The sequence below is a fragment of the Oreochromis niloticus genome, linkage group LG11, assembly GCF_001858045.2.
Source record: "Oreochromis niloticus isolate F11D_XX linkage group LG11, O_niloticus_UMD_NMBU, whole genome shotgun sequence".
Taxonomy (NCBI): Eukaryota; Metazoa; Chordata; class Actinopteri; order Cichliformes; family Cichlidae; genus Oreochromis; species Oreochromis niloticus.
In genome coordinates, this window is record NC_031976.2 from 19,524,981 (window position 1) to 19,547,749 (window position 22,769).

The 22,769-nt window shown below is 40.2% G+C and overlaps 1 non-coding gene across 1 annotated transcript; it reads right to left on the reverse strand.

The window, feature by feature from the left end:
* Nucleotides 1–2,732: 2,732 nt before the first annotated feature.
* On the reverse strand, nt 2,733–2,805 carry trnar-acg (transfer RNA arginine (anticodon ACG)). Its single transcript has one exon. It is a non-coding gene; the product is annotated as a tRNA-Arg (tRNA).
* Nucleotides 2,806–22,769: the final 19,964 nt, after the last annotated feature.

Consider the following 22,769-nt stretch of genomic DNA (forward strand, 5'->3'; position numbering starts at 1 on the left):
GCAAAATAAAGTGTCAGAGAGAGGAAACAACATTGTGCAACATTTTTCATATTCTTCTTTGTCACATTTTGTTGCTCTGATTAGTTGTAGATATGTCAAATTGTATCCAGGAACATTTTGCGCTGTGTCTCTTAATAATGCCTCTTGGAAATTGAAACTGAAAAGAAAACGCTTGTCTATTGATGCCTCGGTATTATTTAGCATATGCTGGATAAGGAAGGACTTTATTTATCCGAGAACTTTAGGGAAAGCCAGTTTCTCAGATATAATGAAATACTTGTAGTTCAGGAATTAGTAATTATAGCTAATAGATTCTGCATTAGCTTTTTAGTCCTAACAAAACAAGTTAGAATACCTCAGCTGATGGCAGCTGCCTTGTAAACAGAGGCTAAACTACGTCAAGGCAGCAACTTAGTTTTACAGAGTGAAAAACGCTGTGGGTTAAGAGCCTGTGAAGAGTGATTTACAATGGTAAAGGTTTAACAGTAACTCTGATTACATGTGTGGACAAGGACATGCTGACTAAGTTCTTTGGTGCTCTGGCTGATTGGTCCCTTTGGACAAACGGATTCACTGAGTGGCCTACAGCATGCAGCGGGCAGCATGCAGGAAGTCCTCATAAAGAGAACGGGTGTTCAATCTTCGAGCTCCCCAGACAACCACATCCTGACTTCTGCTGAGCCTCATCTATTTCTACAGGCGTTGCTTTCTCTTCCTGTCTCTTTTTGTTCTTGTTTGTTTTACTGTTTAGGCTCACTCTTCTCTCTTTCCCACCCTCTGTCTTTCTCCTCCTAAATTGTCTTTTTGTATTTCTTTCTGCCTCCATAACATTCTCTCTTCTTCTCTCTAACGCTGTCTCGGACCTCACACTATCTCATATCTTCTTTTTTTTATCTGCCCGCAGTCTCCGTCTGCACTGCTGTCCCTTCTCTTTTCCTCCCTGCTCTCTTTCTTTTCCCTAAAGCAACTCTCACAAAATTGTCTTCTGTGTGAAATGAGACAGCAGAGATTGACTAGCTGTATTAGAGTGAGAGAGAGAGACCCTGGAACGAGGTTGTAAAAATTAGTCCTCCATGGGGAAATACCCACAGCTGTATTAAGATCTCCCTGTCTTTTAAACGGCTCCCATTCTCCAGCTAATTGTTTTGAAGCCAGGCCTGCAGATCCCCAGCGAGATCTGGCATTACTCATTGAATTAGCCTGGAGTTACAGAAATATCTCTTTTATCAATCTTGGAGAGAGAAATATGTCCCTCCTCCCCCCTTTTCTCCCTCAATCTGTTTGCAGCGCCTCTGAATTTCTCCCTTCTTTTCCTGTCTCATGAAAGCATTTCTGCTTAATTCATTTCACTGAGCAACAGGAAAAAGGACAATGTGACAGTGATTGTGAGGATTCACATCATGTCACATTTCTTAATCCACTGAACATTAGGGATTGCTCCTAATACTGCGGTATCAAAATATGCTTACTCAGAACATATTATATCAGGAGGTAAAGACCCCAAATGGCAGACACCTTCCCTCCTTTCAGACAGTTTGTTATCTGCGCCTGACAATTTATTAACGGGGGTATAGCTTCCCACTGAGGTCGGGGTTTGAAGGAGACTTTGACTGAAGTTAAAGCCCAAGCACTGCAAGCAATATACTGAAATGCGTCATTTGTAGCTGCTAATCTGAGGCCTGTATGATGCACTGCAGGTGGCAGATTTGAAGGGCCATCAGCTGCTGTATTTTAACACAATACCAGGTACCACCACAGAAAACTTTAAATAGACAGACTTTTGTAACCATTTTTGCAAACTGATTTGACTGTTTTGACATCAGTCATAAAATGTCTTGCAAACTACACATGTGATTTGTCCTTTTTCCAATGTTCAAGGACATTTCCCTGGTTTTACTTAAGTTAAAACCGGGCCTCCTTGCTAGAATAGGTTGCAGCCTTTCTTGTGACGTGTGACTCATTGGGGATAGATGCAACCAGCTGTGGTCGGTATCATCCTTTGGAGAAAGTCATTTTTGAAATCATATTTTTCAAGCACTAAGCTTTTTTCCTTGAGGACAGCACAGACAGGGGACAAAGCAGCCGTGCTAGCTTAGTTTGCAGCCATCAGTTAGCATGTGACCTAGCTCAAAGAGCTGTCCGTAGTGTGTAATATAGTTATAGTTTGCCAAATAAAAAGCTACTACATCACTTTACAGACACACCATATGTACTTACTTTATAAAAAATGGCAGGACACCTGCATGGATCCTTGTAATCACAGTCTGATGACAAAATTCACAGCAGTGGACCTGTCATACTTACAGACACATAAACTGTAACAGACTTGTAAAAGTACATTTGAGCCTCTTTTTTTTTTCACACTACGACAACACAGATTACAATAAATGTTGGACTGTATGCATGACACCAAAAGTTTTCTGTTTTTACAGGTTAACATTTACACAACAGTGGTTATATGTTTATGCTGACACAGCCTACATGGTAAATGGGACCGATTGTTATATAGCGCTTTAAACAACATGCCACAGTCACCCATTCACGCCAGCACTTTCTTCTATGCTTTTAAGTGCTTTCCAACTAACATTCACACAACTTAGTGTTAGTATCTTGCCCAAGGATATTTGGCATGCAGACTGGGGGAGCCAGGGGTGGAACCACTGCCTTCTGGTGATCAGTAGATGACTTGCTCGACCTCCTGAGCTTCAGCCACCCAAAAAAAAAAGACATGTCGAGCCAGCCAGGAGTCGAACCTAGAATCTTCTGATCCGTAGTCAGACGCGTTATCCATTGCGCCACTGGCCCCATGTTGTATAGGTCTATAAAAAATTAGGAACAAACACACAAACATTTTTGCAGCCAACCATTGGAGAATTATTTTTCTTTGGACAGCTATGATTTGTCAGTTGGGGAAATACTTAATTACCCCTGTGAATTTATAAGTTGGCTCACTTCACTTCCAAGAAATGAGCAGTCCAGTCTAGTACAGGTCTGTCTCACGTTTGCCACTGGACAGTAAATAATACAGAGAGGGCTTGGGAAAAAGTGCTGTGGTCAGATGAAACCTAAACCAAGCTCTTTTGCATCAACTCAACCTGACATGTTTAAAGGAATTGAAATGCTGATTATGACCCAAAGATCACCATCTCAGCACGGAAGTGGAAACATTATGCTTTGGGCTGCTCAATCCTCTAGATCAGGGGTGTCGAACTCCAGGGCTTGAGGGCCGGCGTCCTGCAGGTTTTAGATATCACCTTGGGTCAACACACCTGCATCAAATGATTAGTTCATTACCAGGCTTCTGGAGAACTTCAAGACATGTTGAGGAGGTCATTTAGCCATTTAAATCAGCTGTGTTGGATCAAGGACACATCTAAAACCTGCAGGACACCGGCCCTCGAGGCCTCAAGTTCGACACCTGTGCTCTAGATAATCTGTGGAGGAAGCTGAACCTTCAAGTTTCCAAGCGGCAATGAAGAAACCTAAAAAATTTAAAGAGAGCATGTCATTCACTCAATGACGTGCAGATCAGTTTATAATTTTTCTGTTCTTTTCCCCCCTGGATCTGTCTCCATTAAGAAGCTACTATTAAAAAGTTAATTTCTTTGAAAGTGAGCAAACTTACTAATTCAGCAGTGGATCAAACTGTTATTTACCCCACTGTACATTCCTTCCTGTCATGACCAATGCTTAGCCTCCTGTTCCCTGAGTGGCTGCGTAACATCTTAGAGCCAGTTGTTGTATTTTAATAAAATATGAACAATTACTCTAACTGGTATTTACTAGTCAGGGCAGCAATGTTTAATAATCGATTCAACTTACTGTGCAAGCCCCAAAGGTTTCCTAATTAAGTGGTTGCCATTCATTTGTTGTTTGGTTGGCTGCTGTAGGTGCATGTTTATTTTATTCATTTAATTATTCAAACATGTAATTTTGAGGAGTATCAAAAAATGGTTTGTGCTCCAGGACTGCGAATAATAACAGTTTGTGGTGCACCGCAAGGAAATAAAAGACTGTAGTAACAAACAATTTAAATATGAAAATATATCACTGTATCTGAAGAAGTGGTACCAACCTGCAGGCAAACTATTGGTTGAGCAAGTGTCCATGCTGTGGTGCTAATGTTAGGCTACTGAATTGGCCAAAGTTCATCCTAACCCCACACTTTGGATTTCCTGCCTCATATATGTATATGATATAAGCTATGTAGTTTTCCTATAACCATAGTAACCAGCCATTAAAACCATGACTGTCCATGATTTTAGCTACTGTGGAGTTTTTATTTATTTTACCACATAACATCTATTACTTTGATGTATTTTCTGTTCACTCTTTATGTGAAGGATCTTTAAAAACTTACAGCCTTTCACCACACTGTCTTGCTCTAACCAGCCATTAACAGTTAATTAGCATGCACAACATGAGCACTAATCAAGATTTCATTATGTAGGTATATTACCAAAGGTATTTCTCAACCACAGTTCCAACCTATTTACACATATGCTGTTTACACCAATACAATATGTGCTTCTAATTAAAAAAAAAGCTTAATAGACACTCTCTTAATGGTAATGTATGAGATCATCCTGACACAGAGAAGATGGACGTCTTGTAACGAAGTTTAAGTACGGATTTTACTACCAATGCAACTATTTTGAAAACCATTAGCCATGGGTTTTGATGCTGTGCATGTAAAACCAAAAACCTGAGCCTGAGGACAGAAGACTAGTCTTACTGTTAAATTAGAATTGGGGGCCTCGTTGAAGACCCTTGTTAAAACAACCGCCAACAACCTTGAATACTGGTAGCGTATGGAGAAGTCAAACAAAGGTGAGTATTTACATCAGTAAGTGGATATGGTGCCAAGAAAACAGCAGAAATGAAGTAAATTGTTGCTTTCTGTACACAAGTCAATTTCAGCACGGAGCCAACAACCTTGACAAGTTGGTATATTTATATCGTAAGTCAAAGGCAGTGTTTACAATGTGACTCTAAGCCAAGGGGACTTTGGAGTAAAGTGTTGCCATCCGTTTATATGTAAGTCAAATTAAGCCAAGTTAGTTTGACTGATATGGATATTACTGGGCTGGATATTACCATAGAAGCAGGTTTTTCCATATTCATGCTGATTATTTTGGTCTCTTCACACAAAGCAAGATAAAATACTGCCTGCTGAACAGTTAGGAACCAATCATCAGCTTTGATGTGAAGCCTGGCAGACAGCGAGGGTGAGAGCAGCGAGAGAGGAGGAAGCACAGCGAGTTTAGGCAATAAAGAGTCGAGAGGAAAAAAGTGGTACACAGATGAAGGGAAATAGAAAGTCACAGAAACATGTGTGCATACTTGAGAGGGCCCCAGTCACAGAGTAAGACAGAGCGTCCATTTTGGTCAAGATGAGATGGTTGAATGTGTGTGGACGGCATCCAGGAAGTATCTGGAGTGAATTGGAAGAGCTTTCCATCCTTTGAGAGCGTCTCTTTTAATCATGGCCGTTGGGGCTGTGGGAACCGTCACCACCACGGAGAGGACACTGTTAATTAGACAGCATGTTACTGCACATCCCTGTAGAGTCAACACCCTACATGGCAAGATTATACTCTGTTTCTGTCTCACACACACAAACACAAATCTAACAGCGGTGCTTGCGGTCTCCGACCTCTTTGTAGATGCATAAACATGCAAATGTACAAATTGGACAGAGCTGGTTTCATGCACGCACACAAAGAGGGGGTTGGCTCATTTTCTCAACTGTTCTCAATGAAATTTTGGGGTATTTTCTATTGCCACATTGCATAATATTTCATTTTGGCGAAATAGACCAGCATTTGAGACAGCAGCTACGCGACCTTATTTTAATGTCTTTTCTTGCTGTTGAAAACACACCAGCCTCTACTACACCTGCTCACACAAATGTCTAATTAGTCAGTCGCATAACAGCAGCTCACTGCATCAAGTCAAGAAATGTGCTAAAGATCAAACCAATTGTGAGAATGGGAAAGAAAAGCAATTTACGTGACTTTGAGTGTGACATGGGTGATGGCTCCAAATAAGCGAGTCTATTTCAGAAACTGCTGATCTCCTGGGAGTTTGCAACACAACTATCTCTAGGGTTTACAGGGAATGGAAATACTACACTAATGGCAGAGGTCAAAGGAGAATGGCCAGACTGCTTTGAGCTGACAGGAAGGAAGCTGACAATAACTAAAATAACCACTTGTTACAACCAAGGTATGAAGAAAAGGATCTCTGAATGCAAAAAACGTGGCCATTGGCCCAGATCATCAGCAGAAGACCTCTCCTACAGTGAGATCACTGCACTCAGATGTCCTCCAGAGTCACCAGATCTCGATCCAATAGAGCACCTTTGACACATAGTGGTATTATTTTAAAAAATCAAATCAAATCAAATTCCTAAATGCTTCTACTTGATTGTAAGCTGTAGGGAATAAACTCATATTCAGCCTTATCTATCTAGTATTTCACTTTATTACATTGGTAATAAAGTAATTTACTGAGGCTGGAACTCTACTCATACTATTTCTGCTCTGACTTTGTACTTACATCCGGAAACTCTTAAGGGTCATACAAAGTCTTTACCCAAGGAAGCTGAAATTTGTTTCTACTGTTACTGTGTTATTACTGTATACTGGGTATACTGGGTTCTTTGGATTATTATATATTGCTTAATTTGAGCAGTCACAAAGTTCCAGGGTCTCAGCTCCCTGTCAGAGCACATACCTGCAGACATACATTTCTTGAAGTCCTTTGCTCACGTGTTATATGTTATACTCAATGGAGTAGCAACAATAGACAATAGTAACAGCTGTCAGTGACTGCTCCATTCAGCACCAGAAGAAATTATCTCTAAACAACAGGTGTCAAAAATTATGATTGTAGAAATGAAAAACATCTTTGCAGTTTGTTGAAGCTGACAAACATTATGACCTCTCTGTGGTGTTAACTGCAAAATGTGATTTATATAAGGTGTTCATTTTCTTAAACATACAAAAAAAACCCACATAAACGCTGATTTTTCTTCCCCTCCTTGTTTCGTCTCTATTTCAGCAAGTTGATCTTTTCCTTACTTTGCATCTGTTTTTCTCTCTCGCCTCCATCTTCTCGTGAGGTACACACACACTCCTCCTCTCTCAGCTGCTGTGATGAAGCCATCACTGTCTGTCTGCATCCTAAATCAGCTGTCTGAACACTGCTTAGCTAAGGCTTAGTGAATTACATTCATCTACTGCAGTAATTCACATCGTTACTTTTGTCTTTCTATCTCACCATCTTTCCATGTGTATGTGTGTGTGTGTGTGTGTTCTCTTCCATTACTTTGCCTCTAAACGTCTTTTGCAGCAGAACAGTTTATTTATAGGGCCAATTAAATCTGGAGGAGACTCAGTGGGCTTTGGTGGAAAACATCTAAAAAAGCAGAATAGTTTTACATGTCTTAATCTTGAAGGTCTGCAAGAGATATAAACTGCTTGTCATGTCGGGTAGATAGGTTGTATTTTTGATCTTGGAGAAATAAGAAAAAGAGAGAAAGAAAAATTGAAGAAGGCAACGACAACCTGAGATGGTGATGGAGTGAATCTTTTCTTAATTTTGGAAAAGTCTGGAGTCCCTGGAGAGCAGACAGAAGGTAAATGACATCTGCTGGAAAGAAAAAAATGAAAGGAGGAGAGGGGTGAGATTATCCAGCGAAAAATAGAGAGAGACAGAAGAGAGGGCTTAAGAAAATACTAAGTACACAGCTCGACTGCTCTTACACAGCCAAAATCTCCTTTTATCTTAATGTGGCTTAAATCTTTGCAGCAGAGGACATGATGTCAGTTCAGGTTAGACGTTTAAGAAGCATCTTTTCTTTCCTAATGAATCTGAGAAGACTGACACCTGTTTGCCAAGCATACAGTACTAATGCACAAATCAAGATGATGAGCATCTCAGGCAATAAAAGGAAGCTCAGGCTTTTCAGAGAATTATCACTGACTGCGCCTTTATGAACCTGAAACAGCTGTTCATGCTGTGCATTACCATAAAGGCCACATCAGCAAAAACAAGCTTTTCTCCTCTTAGGTTAACCAACCACTCAAGTAAGAAAGTATTGGACTAGAAAAACTGCAAAAAGTGCTTAAAATATTTTTAGTGAAAGGTAATAAATGTTCTCATTTGGCATCGTCTAAAAAAAATCAAAATAACAACAGAAGATCCAGAAATGCCATCACTTCAGCCAGGTTTAATTTCTGGTGCAGATCTTTGTGATGTGGTCAGTCAGGGTGCTTTTGTTATACCTGCAAGCACATCATGATGTCATCATGTACTGCTACACCTTTAAATCTTATAAGTCTATATTAGCCAGGTGAAGTGCATTGTCATCATGATCCTTGTCATTAATAATTGAGAGCTTCTTCCAGCAAATGCACACACATACGTCTCTGTTTTCAGAATGAAGGGCAATGATGGAAGCCGACTAAAAACGTTATTAGTAATTGCTTACTTTAATGTAAACCACATAATAGTAGCTTTATTAGGAAAAATTTTTGCAATATTAATTCTATGGACAGATCTATATGATTACCTTTGGGGTGCTTAAGTCTACACAAGAAGTGGAACAAGTGAAATAATCCCTCACAAGGTAAAGTGTGCTGGTCTGGAATAAAACTTTTCTCAATTTCATGTGACTGAAGTTCTAGTGAAAGTACAAGTTACTGATGTTTGAGATATGACATGGTTATTAAGACATTAGAGGGTTGCCTGGGCAACCAGGGCTGTGAAGGCCTGCTAGTGACCAACCATCAGTGACCAAACGATGCGTTAGGACAGCCCTTCAGATAGGCCTGATTTAGGCTACGTTCACACTGCAGGTCTTAATGCTCAATTCCGATTTTTTGATCAAATCCGATTTTTTTTGTCTGTTGTTCACATTACAAATAAAATGTGACAGCTCTAGTGTGAACGGTTCACGGCCCTCAAAGCGGCCGGCATGCGCAAAAGAAGACATCACACACAACGCGCTCTGTTTACGGAAGTAAAATGGCGGCTACAGAGCTAGTAGGTGTTTTTGCAGCAGTCTATCAATTTCTCCCCATATGCTAATCAAGTCCAAAACCTCAGTTTCTGTCCATTGACTCGCTCCGTCTCCAGTTTCCACCACCATGCTTTCTCGTTTGTCTTCTCCGGCGCTGATAATTGGCGTCTGTCTTGTGTCAGTGACGTAAAAGATGGATTTAATGTGACATGACCATTCAAACAGCAGTCGCTTTCTAAAACATCAGATATGTATCGGATTCAGTACCACATACAAAAGTGACCCAGATCGGATTTGAAAATATCGGATTTGTGCCGTTCAAACTGTCATACCATGATCGGATATGGGTGATATAGGGTCAGAAAAGTCAGATTTGATGCGCTTTCCCTGCAGTGTGAACGTAGCCTTAGTTAACGTCTTTCATTCAAAATTATTTGCAAAATGTTTTAAATTGTAAATCTGTGTGTTTTCTACCAACCCAACTTGCTGCCACCATGCCCCTGACACATTAACTGCTAGTCTGTCAATGTCTAAGTTTCATAAATAGTAGAGAAGTATCATGTTTTTTGGAGCCAATTATGAAATACCACTGATGGACAACAAACTGTGGCACAGTGCTACACATGCTTCTGCTACACAGCATCATTTACTTATCTGCTGTTGTGAATCTTAGTTTAGAGTATTTTGGTTAGATTGTCTTCGTAATTTCCTAGAATCTGTTTACAAGGACATTTATTACAAAGACACTTATCTCTAGTTTTATTTATGGTTTCTTAATTATAATTTGCTAAAGTTAAGATGTGCATGCTATTGTTTGCAGAGTTCACACTTTACCAAAAAAAATTAACAGCAACTTGTCTTATTAGACGTTTTGTCCTGTTTTGCAGAATAATCACAGATTTTTCCATTAGAACCCCCTTTTCTTTTAAAAAGGTGCGGTAGTCATCCTTAAACTGTTTAGTTTTTCTTGCATTGTCTTGATGCATGCTTGATGCAGGTTTTTCTTGTATTCTTTAGCCAGGGAATATTATTGTTGGAATAAATGTCCAATTTCTACCTCTAGTCCAACTGTTATTGTGCACAACCTGGAATAGTCTTTCAGGTTGTGCTTGCACAGCCTGAAATTCTGCTCTAAAACCTAGGAGTCATGCCCAATACTGCTAAATGCCATCAGTACATCAGTGTTGTTTAGGGACAGAGCTGAAGAGAAACTATTGCCCTCAAAGCCAACAGCAGCTCCAGAGCCAGACCCTGACAACATGACTGATGCTAGCTGGCAGCTGGCTACACACTCCTACTGTTAGAGAGACATGAAGATAGAGAGAGACAGCAGGAAGAGATGAATGATTTGGGTCAGTGTCAGAACAGGATTGATTTGGATCAGAACCAAAACCACTGATGGCTTATTGAGACAGAGAGATTGATGGAGCGACAGAGAAAGAATGAGTAATGGATTTTAGATACAGAATGTCAAGCTGCCAGTTGGCTTCTATTGGGTGAAGGAGGTCATTGGAGGGGGAGAGGCAATGTATAGCATGATACACATACACTTCCTTCCTCCATCCTTGGCTGCTAGTCATATTTAGACCTGATGCTTTTTAAGCACCATAATATACTGCATAATTAATTAGCTTTTATTACATGCCATGATTAGGATATTGCATTGTGTGCACAATAGAGAATGGCAGAAAGGTTTGGCGAATTGGTATGTAAGAACATATTGTGACGTGCACTCCAACTGCTGGTCCTGTACATACATGGTAGGCGCCTCATCCCACTGGTCCACAGGGTATCCCTGCTATTGTCTGACTATTGTCTATTCTGCATTGTTCTCTGTAGTGGCCAAATGCCCAGGGCCACTGAACACAACACTGGACACAATGGACAGACACAGAGAGGAGCTGGGTCTTGGCAAAAAGGAGCTGCCCACAGTCTCACAAACACACACACATAAACATGGTATGCAAATGCACATGTACGCCTGCAAGTACTGTGCATGTGCACGCTTTCATGGGCACAAACACACACATACACACACACTCACAGATGCTCCAAGGCACAAAGCTGGCATAACAATGGCAAGGCAGAGACGGCCAGACTCATATACAAGCCCCTATAGGGTTTGAGGGAATACACACACACACACACACACACAAAGACAAAAAAAGAGGGCCCACATCCCAGAGGCAGAGGGGGACAGTGCAGTCAGAGGATCACTATATAAAAGACAGACACAAGAGAGAGAATGACAAAAAAATGATTTTGATGTGGCAAAAAAAGAGAGAGAATGATATCAGCTCCATTGAGAGCAAGCAGCGATGTCTGATGGGACAGTATTCTTCCAATATGTTGACTACTGTTGCTCAGAAAGTGTCAGGACAGAAAACACTGGTGTCAAGTGAATTATGTCATGAAAGAAAGGAAAGTTGTACCCTCGTGGGACATGTCTGAGTGTCCTGTCTGATAGGAAGCTGAAAAAGAAGGCAAGCTGTACAAAAAACATTTCTTAGTGCTACCGGTTTTTGACACTGGAGGTGTGCCTGAATGCCCGCCTCCATTTTTTGCAGGAGAATCAGCAGTGGCACCCACAGTTGTGTCCATTCAGGTGCTGTAGGAGCTTATTGCATATGTCAAAGTCAAATTACATTTTAAAGATAAACAACTGCCCTCCCTCGCATAGATGAGCTAGACATGAATAAATGTGAAAGGCAGGTGAATGAGTAATACTGGCCAACAGCCTCAGCAGGTGATCTCACTATGTAAAATAACTTTTGTCACGACAGCTGGCGTATACAAACATGTCTGACACTGGTTGGTCTGTCGGTCTGGCATCATTCAAGGTGGCACCAACCCCCCTTTTTTTTAACTTATTATAACGGAGAAAATGTAAACAGACATGTATGCTACAGTCACAACTGGTGAGATCTTGTCTGTCCTTTGAGGCTTAAAAATGTGCAGAGATCAGCGTGTACAGCTCTGTGACTGTGTCCCTACACACGTCTGATGAGTGGAAATACAAGAGATATCACTTAATAAACCTCTTTTTCTATGTTCTCGAAGAATACCATACGTCTCTGCTCGCGTCCAAAATGAGTAATGAATAATTAAAGTAAATGCAAGGCTGAAGTGAACAGTGTGACTGATGTGTAATTGCATGGCATCTGTAACACAAAGTGTGCGACTTGCGCTTGTTTTTGTGCGACAGAGGAAGCGCTCACATGTGTAGTCAGGTGTGCACTCATCAAGGAAACTGGCAGTGCTAAGATAGATGCTCACACAAGGGAAACACAGAGAGATGCATTAAAGATGTGTTGTAGATATGCAACAAATGTGAAACACCAATTTTCACTAGGCTGGATCGCTGTTCCCCATCATCAATCATCAGAAAGGACACCGGGAAATTTATTAGCTAAGATACAGACTGGGGCCTTAAAGTAAGAGACTGAACAGAAAGCAAAGCTTTTGGCTTCACTTTATCATGTAGTTGTAACCGTGTGATTTATTTCCTAAAACAAGGTGTCATTGAGGGTTTTACTTTATATTCTGTCATATGCTGTATTCACTGTTTATCGAATTATGATGTCAGGGAAACCCTATGAGCTAAAAGGCTGAGACAACAGACAGCTCTAGATATTTTTTTTAACCTTGGCTCTGTATGATACCTGATGATGTGAGAGCTGACATCATTCATAAATATACCAAACGTAGTTATCTCATAAGGTCCACCCACCCGCTGGTTCTTGTGTTTATTTGGGGCAGCCAGTCTAAAAGATGCTGGCTTAATGGAAGTGATGAGGACCTAAAACAGCTTTTTTTCCCAGTGTTACAAAGTACAACGTAACCAAATACTGTTATCCCATTTTTTGTTTGTTGTTACAATTATGTTGTTATTTTTTTTTACAAAGGTACTTCAGTTATCTCCACAAGGTCAGATAGACAAAAAAATACATCAACTGTGCCTCTGCCTGTTTTTTCTTGTGTGTGCTAAATCAGCTGACTTCATTTGAGGGAGGAGGAAATTCTTGCAACAGTCTACAACTTTTGAAGAATGGAGATATGAACATTGCTGTTATTTTTATTTTATTTTAAGCACAAACTGCACCCAGGACAGAAACAATTGCATTATAGCGCTAACAGAACATCGGCTCTTTGCAGACATCTGCACAGACAGCATGCTAACACAAAACTAAAGAAGAGCCCAGTGAAGCTGAGTGTATGCTGACCCAGGCATAACAGCAAGACCCTGATCTTTTTCAACAGGCAGTGATGAGCAGTCAGGGTTGTGGCATTGTAGCCTCCATTGCATGTTTCTACAGTATCACTGCGGTGATCACTCTGAAGTCTCTTCCTGCTGGTTCTTTGCTTTGTGATGTTAGCTTTGGGTTTAAACTTTAACACTAAAAGAAAGTGTGTGTGTGTGTCCCTATTTAGGATAAGGATTCATGTCGGTATGTGGGAATGTAACCAGACAATTCATTTATGTGACAGTTTCTTTCAGGCTTACGTAACGGAGTATTGCAACGGTAATCTAAACAGTAGTGTAATTAACTACTCTCTCCAGGAAGTAATTCAGTAACATAATAAATCACTTAAAGAAAAGAAGAACAGCGTAATGTGTAATAGATTACTTTTATTGAGTAAAGACCCCAACACTGCTTAGACAAGGATGAACTGAAGGGCTGCACTAACACCAGTATAATATAAATAAGCGTTATTTTATGCTCAGGCAAAGGGACTCTGGTGAAGTCTAGAAATGGAAATATGAAGTTGTAAGTGGAAGACGCTGCCTTTATGCTTATGAGTAAGGTTTGCAGTGAAACCTTTTAATGGTTCACTGGATGAACGGTGATTGTGTTAAGGAGTGTTCAAGCTAAGTTGGTAAAGTTATTATTACATATACATATACATACCTTTCGGTCCATTTTCTTCCACTTATTTTTATTTTTTATGAAGAGCTTGGACCCAAAATGCAGAACTCAAGACCTGAATCCCAGCTTTCATAGGGGGAGAGGTGGGTACACCCTGGACAGGTTTCCAATCCGTTGCAGGGTAAAGTAAACTGTATTTTTTTTTTTTTAAAGGTAATTTAATAGATCTCTGAAGCCTCAAATTTAAGTCAAATATAATATTTAGGGGAGAGCTCTGTTCAAGAGTTATAATATTTATTTAATTATTTAGATACACATTTTGAGGAGCTTCAGAAAGTGGTTTGAGTTCCAGGGCTAAAAATGAATGTTTTCAGTAGCATAATTAACACTGTGCTACAGTACAGAGAATAACCCTCTTGATGTCGTCCTACAGTTTGCACACTCCCCTGCCTGACATTCATTATTACTATCTAATAACTGCGGGAACCAGCCATGCAAACGATAATGTGCCTACGAGGATAACCACTTCCTGTGGTTATTTATTTATTTTTTTCCTGCTACGAAGCAAACTCTCAAAGCTGGCTCGACTATTTTCAGACTAACGTCTAGTCGACCCGATGCACTCTCATATTTTTCCAAATAAGGATTAGAACGGCATCAAATATAAACCCAGAGATGTTGAACAGAGAAACTAAAGCGCAATTCACCTCCAATATTTGATGCTGGCCTTCATCAGACCACCGGGCATCTGTGTGCTTATGAACATTTCTTGCTCCCAGTCCATCATCTATCTGCTCAGAGAAGCTGAGAATTTGAGAGATAAAACTAACATATTGAAAGACAACAAGCTTGAAGCCAGGGGTTCAAAAGATAGTGTCAGCGAAGAAATGTGTGTGCGAGTGTCAGTACCATATGTATTTGTTTAAACCACCAGCCATCACAGTAAAAAAGGACACAAGAAGACATACTCTCTGTCACTTAAAGGAAATGTGTATGCGTTCGTGCAATTCCTTTTAGGGTAGCATCTCTCAGTGGAACAGTGGAACATCGTTAGTATGAGATATATTCTCGTGTTTTATTATTCTTTTTTTTCTTTGCATATGAAACACAAACTTGTCTGCATTTTTTCCAAAGAGTCCAGAGTGAACGTCTGCGTGATCGTCTTTTGTTGCGTCTTTTTCTACCTGTCTGCATTGCTGCTCGCTGGTCTTTCTGCCTCTGAATCTGTCCGTCTGTCTCTCTCCTCCTCTTTTTTCCTCTGCCTGTCTGCCTGTTAGCGACAGCAGCTGTGCAGGGATACATCTAGCAGGAAATTCTCTCTCTTGACTAGCTGTCTTCGTGCCTGACAGCAGAGAAGCTGAGAGCTGAAGAATCAGGAAGCAGCTTTTATCTTGTCTGTCTCCTGCCTTTTGCTCCCAACTCCCAACTCTGCATCTGAGAGAAGAAGGGGGTGTGGGGGGTACAGAGCGATAAAAGCAGGACAGAGTGGGGAAATGATATTACACAGTGAGAAATGAAGGAAAGAGAAAGCGAGACAGAAAGCTGATGCTGGAGTCTCTCTAAGAACATGCTCTTTCTTCCTCCCTCTGTCTTTCTCTCACTCTCTGTTTTTCTGGCTGTTTTGATGTATTCAGACAAACCCACAGTGCTTCGATGGTGAAACAGACGTGCAGACACAACACAACAGATGAAGAGTGTCAGCTGGTGGTTAGAGGCTCGCACATGCTGCTTGTGTCTTTCTTTCTCTTCCCCAACTGTATTCTTGCTCTTCTTCTTCTTACACTCTCCCTCCTTGCCGACTTTGCAGTTGGAGCGAACAAGGATCAATCATCTCCGAAAAACTTGATTGGCAATGGCAAATTAACACATGTGTACACTGTACACCGGACCCTTTAACACAAAGCCACTCCTGACCTTATTCAGGCTGTAAAGAAACCTCTTCTCAAGTGGTTTTGCAACACTTGACGTATTGTTTAATCATGCTGTAGTAGTGTGGCGCGGAAACACATTAAGTCGAGCTTCTGTTGTATTGCAAATGGTTGCATGAGTGCATTTATCCTAGACAGTCACAGTTTATAGCGGGATATTAGTTATTCAACGCATTTACAGTGGGCACGATGCTCGGGAGACCACATAAGCTGTTTTTCAAAACAGGATGTTTTGCCATTTTGAAAATTTGAATAATCACTCAATTTGACAGCGATTAACAGCGACAGTGTTGGCCAAAGATGACATTTGGTCATTTGTACAAGTCTCAAAAAATGTCATTGCAGCTTGACTGAAAGCATGGATCCATGTAGCCCCATATTAGACTGAGGCAGTATTTGTAGTACGGTTCTAGTAGGCCTTATTCACTGAAAGGGAAATTCACTTCATAGATAACAAATCTGCAGCGACTGCTTGATGCTCGATTATGTCAGAATTGAAAATCTTTGAAAAATGTTTCCCACACTGGCAACATGCATCTAATAAAGTGACCGCTGAGTGTAGTTGTCACTCTCTGACTTTGTCAAATATTCTATATTTTTGCTTGTTTAAAACAAATCAAACCTGCCGTCTTCTGTTTGCATCAGATTTAAACAATTAACACTTTGTATGATTCCATTCACAAATGTTTACTGTGTACTACAAGATGCTGCTTGTTGTGGGTATTTGTTGCTACATTTATGGGCTGTTCAGAATGACATATACTGTAGTTATGTAGAGCAAAGTGGCTTCATAATGCCAAGCTCAGATTTAGAGCCTCTGTAATCTACAGTCAGCACCTCTGTCAGACACTTAATGGTTTTACTACACTCTGGTATAGCTGCAAATGGCTGCATTATTATATTCGCTACACACACACACACACACGCACAGATATGCACGTATGCAAGAACACACTCACACATGCACACACTCAGTACAATAATGACCTTGACTAAGTAGCTCTCCAAATTCTAAGTGACTTTTAGAGCTCTTTGCTTCACTGCGTTTGCCTCTGCCACATTCTCTCTCCACACAATATCTCCCCGTACAATATCTTTCACAGTGGCTTGTGTGTGTTGTTTTATGCAAACACAAGTTTTATTCAAGCATTGCTTGGACAAAACAGAAAGCAGGTGAGATCTCATGGTGTATCCTCCAAAGAAGCTGCTCACAGGCAAAAATCTTTGACTCACTAACAATAAATTTGAAAAATAGCAGATTTATTTATTTGCTTGATAACTGAAAGGCTGCTGGCTTCATTCTTCAATCCCCTATGGGGTTTGGGTTAGCAAGGGCTTCCAGCATAAAACTCTGCTAAATCAAAGACGTGGAGCTAAACACTATGGCAACCCCGTGCAACAAGGGATCAGCTGAAAATAGCTTTTATTTAATCATTAGAAACGAAAAGTTACTCATTAAGGTGCCGAGCCATGTAAAAAAAAAAAAGATACGTACAGTATGCATGCAGAAAGAGCTGTGCTATATAGGCAATTCTGTAACGCTGCTTCTAGTTTTAAGTGTTAAATCTGTGAGAAAAAAAACTGTGACCATGAGTCTGAAATATGTTTTTTGCCTCTATAATTTCCATCCTTTCGCTATACCCATGTCACAAAAAATAGTATAAATATTTGCCAAGTAGCTCAGTGCTTAACTGCAAAAGAATAAACAATACACAATAAAATAAAAACAATGTTTTTTTTCTTATGTGATATGATTTTCTGAGCTCAACCTGTAATTAAATCACATTTGAAAATAGAACTTTGAAAATAGGTGGGTTTTTTTCAGCAACTTTTAGCATGTACGGTGTTGTATCAACAATGCTGATATATCTGACCTGTGATTGGTCAGGCTCTATTTTGTGGATTACGACATACACACCTTATGGACCAAAGAACAGGGACATCTACACAATACACCTATGACCTTAACCATGGAAAACCATGCCATGAAGCTCCTGGCAGACAGTATTTGTGAATGAGGTTTGGAACTCTGCAGTTATGGAGTCAGCAGAGCGCTGGTGACGTTTATGCATGCTTCAGGACTCGATGACCCTGATCAGTAACTTTTTTCCTAAGCACTTCCACTTTGAAGTTATTAATGTAAGGTGATCATGGAATATCAAGGGGGGGGACATATGTCACAAACCGACTTGTGACATTGTATTAAATCTGCTCCATCTATTTGTGTGACCTGCTCCATATCACCACTGTTTCCCGCCCTCTCAGATCATCATCTGCTATTCATCTTACTGTTCCGTCCTCACACCTTATTACTATGGGAAACAGAGTTTTCAGTCGCTCTGCTCCCCGGCTCTGGAACTCTCTTCCCCCTGCACTAAGAAATATTGACTCCCTCTCCGTATTTAAGACACAGCTCAAAACACATCTGTTTAAACTGGCTTATTCGCTTTAATGCTGATTTTATCTGTTGTCACGCTCTGTTTTGTAATTTTAACTTATTTTATGTCTATTATGACTACTGTTCCTTTTATTAATTGTGTTTTTTGTAAGGTGACCTTGGGTTTCTGAAAGGCGCCCTCAAATAAAATGTATTATTATTATTATTATTATTGTTATTAAATTGCCATGCTTGAATTTTTAGAATGACCCCTTCTTTCACAAATGTTTCTAAAGGCACACTGCATGATGAGGTGATTGATTTTTTTTTTTTAACCTGTGGGACTGAAAACACCCAAATTAAAAGATTAAGAGGCGTGGCTCAATTTTTTTGTCCATATAGTGTCTTTGCTACAAGAGTAAAAGCACAAAAGTGTAGAGTTGTGTTTTGAGGCAGGGGCACATGTGTCGGTGTGTCCATCTGTGCATGTGCATGTGTGCATCAGCATGTACTCTTTGTGCATCTGTTCATTTACTGTACCTCCCTATGTCATTGTATGGGTGTGTGATTATGTCTTGTGCATGTATGTACGTGTATGTGTGTGTGTGTGTGTGTAGGTGTGTGTGTACATGTGTGCCTACATCAGGGTCACCGGTAATTTGAAGTGTGAACGCTTGGGTTCTCCGCAGCTTGATGATTTCCTCTGTCAGCAAACTGTGAGCTGGAAAATAGACTCATATTATGATGAGATTAATTTTAACGGTCAAGGATTCCAGATCTTTCCAACAAAGTCACTGAAGATTAGGGGGTTCAATGCTGCTTTTCTCTGTTCTCTGCTGTGCTAAATTTCCTTGTCCTCTCCTCTCCTCATCTGTCCTCTCCTCAGATTAACTTCAGGAGACAAATAACCCTCCTAAAAAAAGTGCAGGCCAGGTTTATTAAGTGTCAGCACCAGTTCAGAACCTTCTTTTGGCATTAGATGAAAGAGGGGTATTTAAATGAATTATACACACTGATTTACGAAGGTTTGTGGCAGGCAATTTACTGTAAATCATCATAAAATGTCAAAAAAAAAGCATGTCTTATTTTGCACCTGATGTGGTTGTGATAGTTGCTGCTATTTTATTTGGCATGCCAGTGGGAGATGTTAGCAGAATGCATGTGTAATTACTGTGGGTAGATGGCTCATTGTGAGCACAGTGCCAGAGTGTTGGCTGTGTTCAGTAGTTTCTCACAGTAAATGTTTAGAGCTGAGGCCCATATATTTCTAGTTCTCAATCTGCTATTTTAATGTGACTTAAAATTCTAGTAGAAATTAATGCGTAGTGTAAAAACAAGGGGATAATAGTTGCCCAATATGAGACATGTGCGAGTGAGGGCTGTATTATATGTAGTAACGTTAAACTTGAAATTTTGTGACATTTCTACACAGAGATGAGTCCAGGATTAAATCCATAAAGAGCACAAAAGGCTCTGCTTGTCTACATGGACAGGAGTTCTGAAATATAACTAAAAAACCTCCATAGAACTTGTTTTTAGACTCCTTACTTAGTCTTACACCAAATATCCTTTCAGTGGATGGGCAAAAGAAACTGCAGTGGAGCAAGTGACATGTGTGGCACAAGACCAATACCTTTGTCAACACATGCAATCATTTTTGTGTTCTACACATTCAGCAGGTCAGCTGTTATACAACCCAAAGAAGTTGTGAAGGTTTGCTAAGTATAAATAAAAACAGAATAAAAAGATTTGCAAATCTCATAAACCAACATTTTATTTACAATACAACCCAGAAAACAGCTCCAATGTTTGAACTGAGACATTTTGCTGTTTCATGAAAAATGTCACTTCATTTTGAATTTGATGACAGCATCACATCTCAAAAACAGTTGGGATGGAAGCAACTAGGTTGCAAAGACTGGAAAAGTAAGTGGTGCTTGAAAGAAACAGCTGGAGGAACATTTCGCGACTTGATTGGAAACAGGTCAGTAACATGATTTAATATAAAAAGAGCATCTTAGAGAGTTTCTCAGAAGTAGAGATGAAAAGAGGTTCACCAATCTGCACAAGACTGCGTCTCCAAATTGCAGATTTCAGAATAATGTTCCTCAATGTAAAACATCTACAGTACACACCATCATCAAAAGATTCAGAGAATCTGGAGAAACCTCTGTGCACAGGGGACAAGGCCGAAATTCAATATTGCAATAATTAGTATTCGGGTCCTCAGGCAGCACCGCATTAAAACAGGCATGATTCTGTCCTCACAATCATTGGATGGGCTCAACACAGTTCACCGTGACCTCACCATGAGTTTACCATGAGTAGGTTAAAGCTATATCATGCTAAGAGGAAGCTATAAGTAAACATTTATTTATTTAGACAGGTTTTAGAGCAGCATGTGTTTAGAGCCAAATACTGTTTTTTCAGGTAAACCATATACTGCATCTATTGCAACAACATGGCTTCACAGTAAAAGAGTCTGGGTGCTAAAACTAATTTGGCCAGCCCAGGTTTTTTTTTTACCAACTGAAAACATTCAGAGCATCATGAAACAAAAATATGCCAAAGAAGACCCAGAACTGTTGAGCCGCTATCCTGTAACAGACAAGAACGGGACAGCATTCCTCACTGAAAAGACCAACAGCTGGTCTTCTCAGTTTCCAGATGTTTGCAGACTGCTGTTAAAAGAAGACAGGATGCTACACAGTGTTAAACATGGCTCTGTCCTGACTTTTCTTTTGCAAAATGACCTTATTGCTTCTGTTTAAACATGGGACATGTTTTCTATTTCTATTGCAAGTAAAATATGGCTTTATAAGATTTGCAAATCATTGCAATTTGTGCAATTTACAGTTTATACATTATGCCAACTTTTTGGAATTGGACATGTACACAGACTCGAGGTTTATGGAAACAGAATGGATTGCCATTTAGATTGTTCTTTTCTAGTCTTGCTTACCACTCAAAGTGCCTTAGACTGCAGTCACATTTAATCATACCTTCATACAGTGTTTTATTCTGTATACCTTAAGCCCTTTATCTACCTTTATACAGTGGTAAAGCCACCTTAGCTATCAGATTTATCCAGAGAGCAGCTGCCCCTAACCTCCAAGACCCCCTCTCCATCAATTCTAATGGAAGACTGCACCCTAATATCAGAACATATTGATTTTCCTTGCCTGGTAAATCTGGTCCTAAACGTTTAATGTTTCATGCTGACAGAATGGTGTATTCTAACTGGTACAAAGAAGGAATACATCCTTTCAGCTCTACAACATTAACAAAGTAGCTCATGACTGTGTGGTGTGTTTATCATCGTTTACAGTAAATTTCAATTATGTGTGAGATAAAAGCTTTTTGACAGTTATTCCATAAAAATCCAAAACTACAACTGATTTTAATGATCTCTCTTTATGCTGGTCACCTGAGGGCTCAGAGAGCTGGCTCTTGATTTTTCAACGTCTAAGCCTGGAGGTGGGTCAGGTCCAGGGAGCTACCAGAAGCACGCTTTAATATTCAAAACATTGTGCAGCATGATTATTACCTAATGTGGACTTTTATGAAGTTCCTGAGGCATCTGTAAGAGACGATTCAGCAGAAATAACCTGAACTGTGGCACGTACTGGTGAGCCAGTGTGTGCTGGCACACATGGCGCTGAAAGTGCAGGAGTGTTTTTGGCCACACCTCCCTGCCAGTTCCTCCATTTTCTGAAAGTGTTGCTCTTTTGACACACTGATGATACATTACAGGGGGACGTATACAGGGACAGAACAGGACTTCCATTGAACAACGTAATAATATTTTGGAAGTCATCTAGAGAAGACAAGAAGATGACCATGAAGAGTAGATTCAAAGCAGATATGATCCTTGATTTTATGGGCCAGTGATCACACCTTGTTTCTGTAGCTGAAATATAATGTAGCGAGATACAGGTAACTGCTTTAAAACAGCATCATATTCTGTTTTTTGTTTAAATGGGATTTCTTCGTAATATCAACGTTACATGTGCTGCTTTTGTATTGAACCATGTCCACCAGAAGTGGGCATATTGCATGTGTGGGGGTTCCCAGCCAGAGCTGCATGGACCCCACACTGGTAAGACGCACCACATGTAAACTCTAATTCTTATTATTTTTGGAAATGTATTTTTGTATGAATATGGGGTTGTTAACTGTGATTTCAATAAAGACAGATCACTAGAAGGAACTGAACGTGACTTATTAATGTACAGAATTTGATTTAAGGTATTTGGCAGTTCGACCTCGATGGCCCAGCACAGCAAATTGGAGTGCCAGCGGTGATGGGGACTGGGGCAGGACACCCCTGGAGTCTACATGCTGGTGGTGGAGATAAAGATGGAGGCTTGAATGGAGCCTGAGTGATGAGAGGCAGCGATGGGGAGGAGTTGGGTTGCATGTTGCATGAAGGCAACTGCAAGGAAGAATGACAGATTCACACTGAGATTTAAAGTACGGGGCATAAAGGCTGATTGGCCTGAAGAAGGCTGGCAGAAAGCTGATTGGACTAGACCCGTGATGTCACAATTAGCTTGACAGCGTGGGAA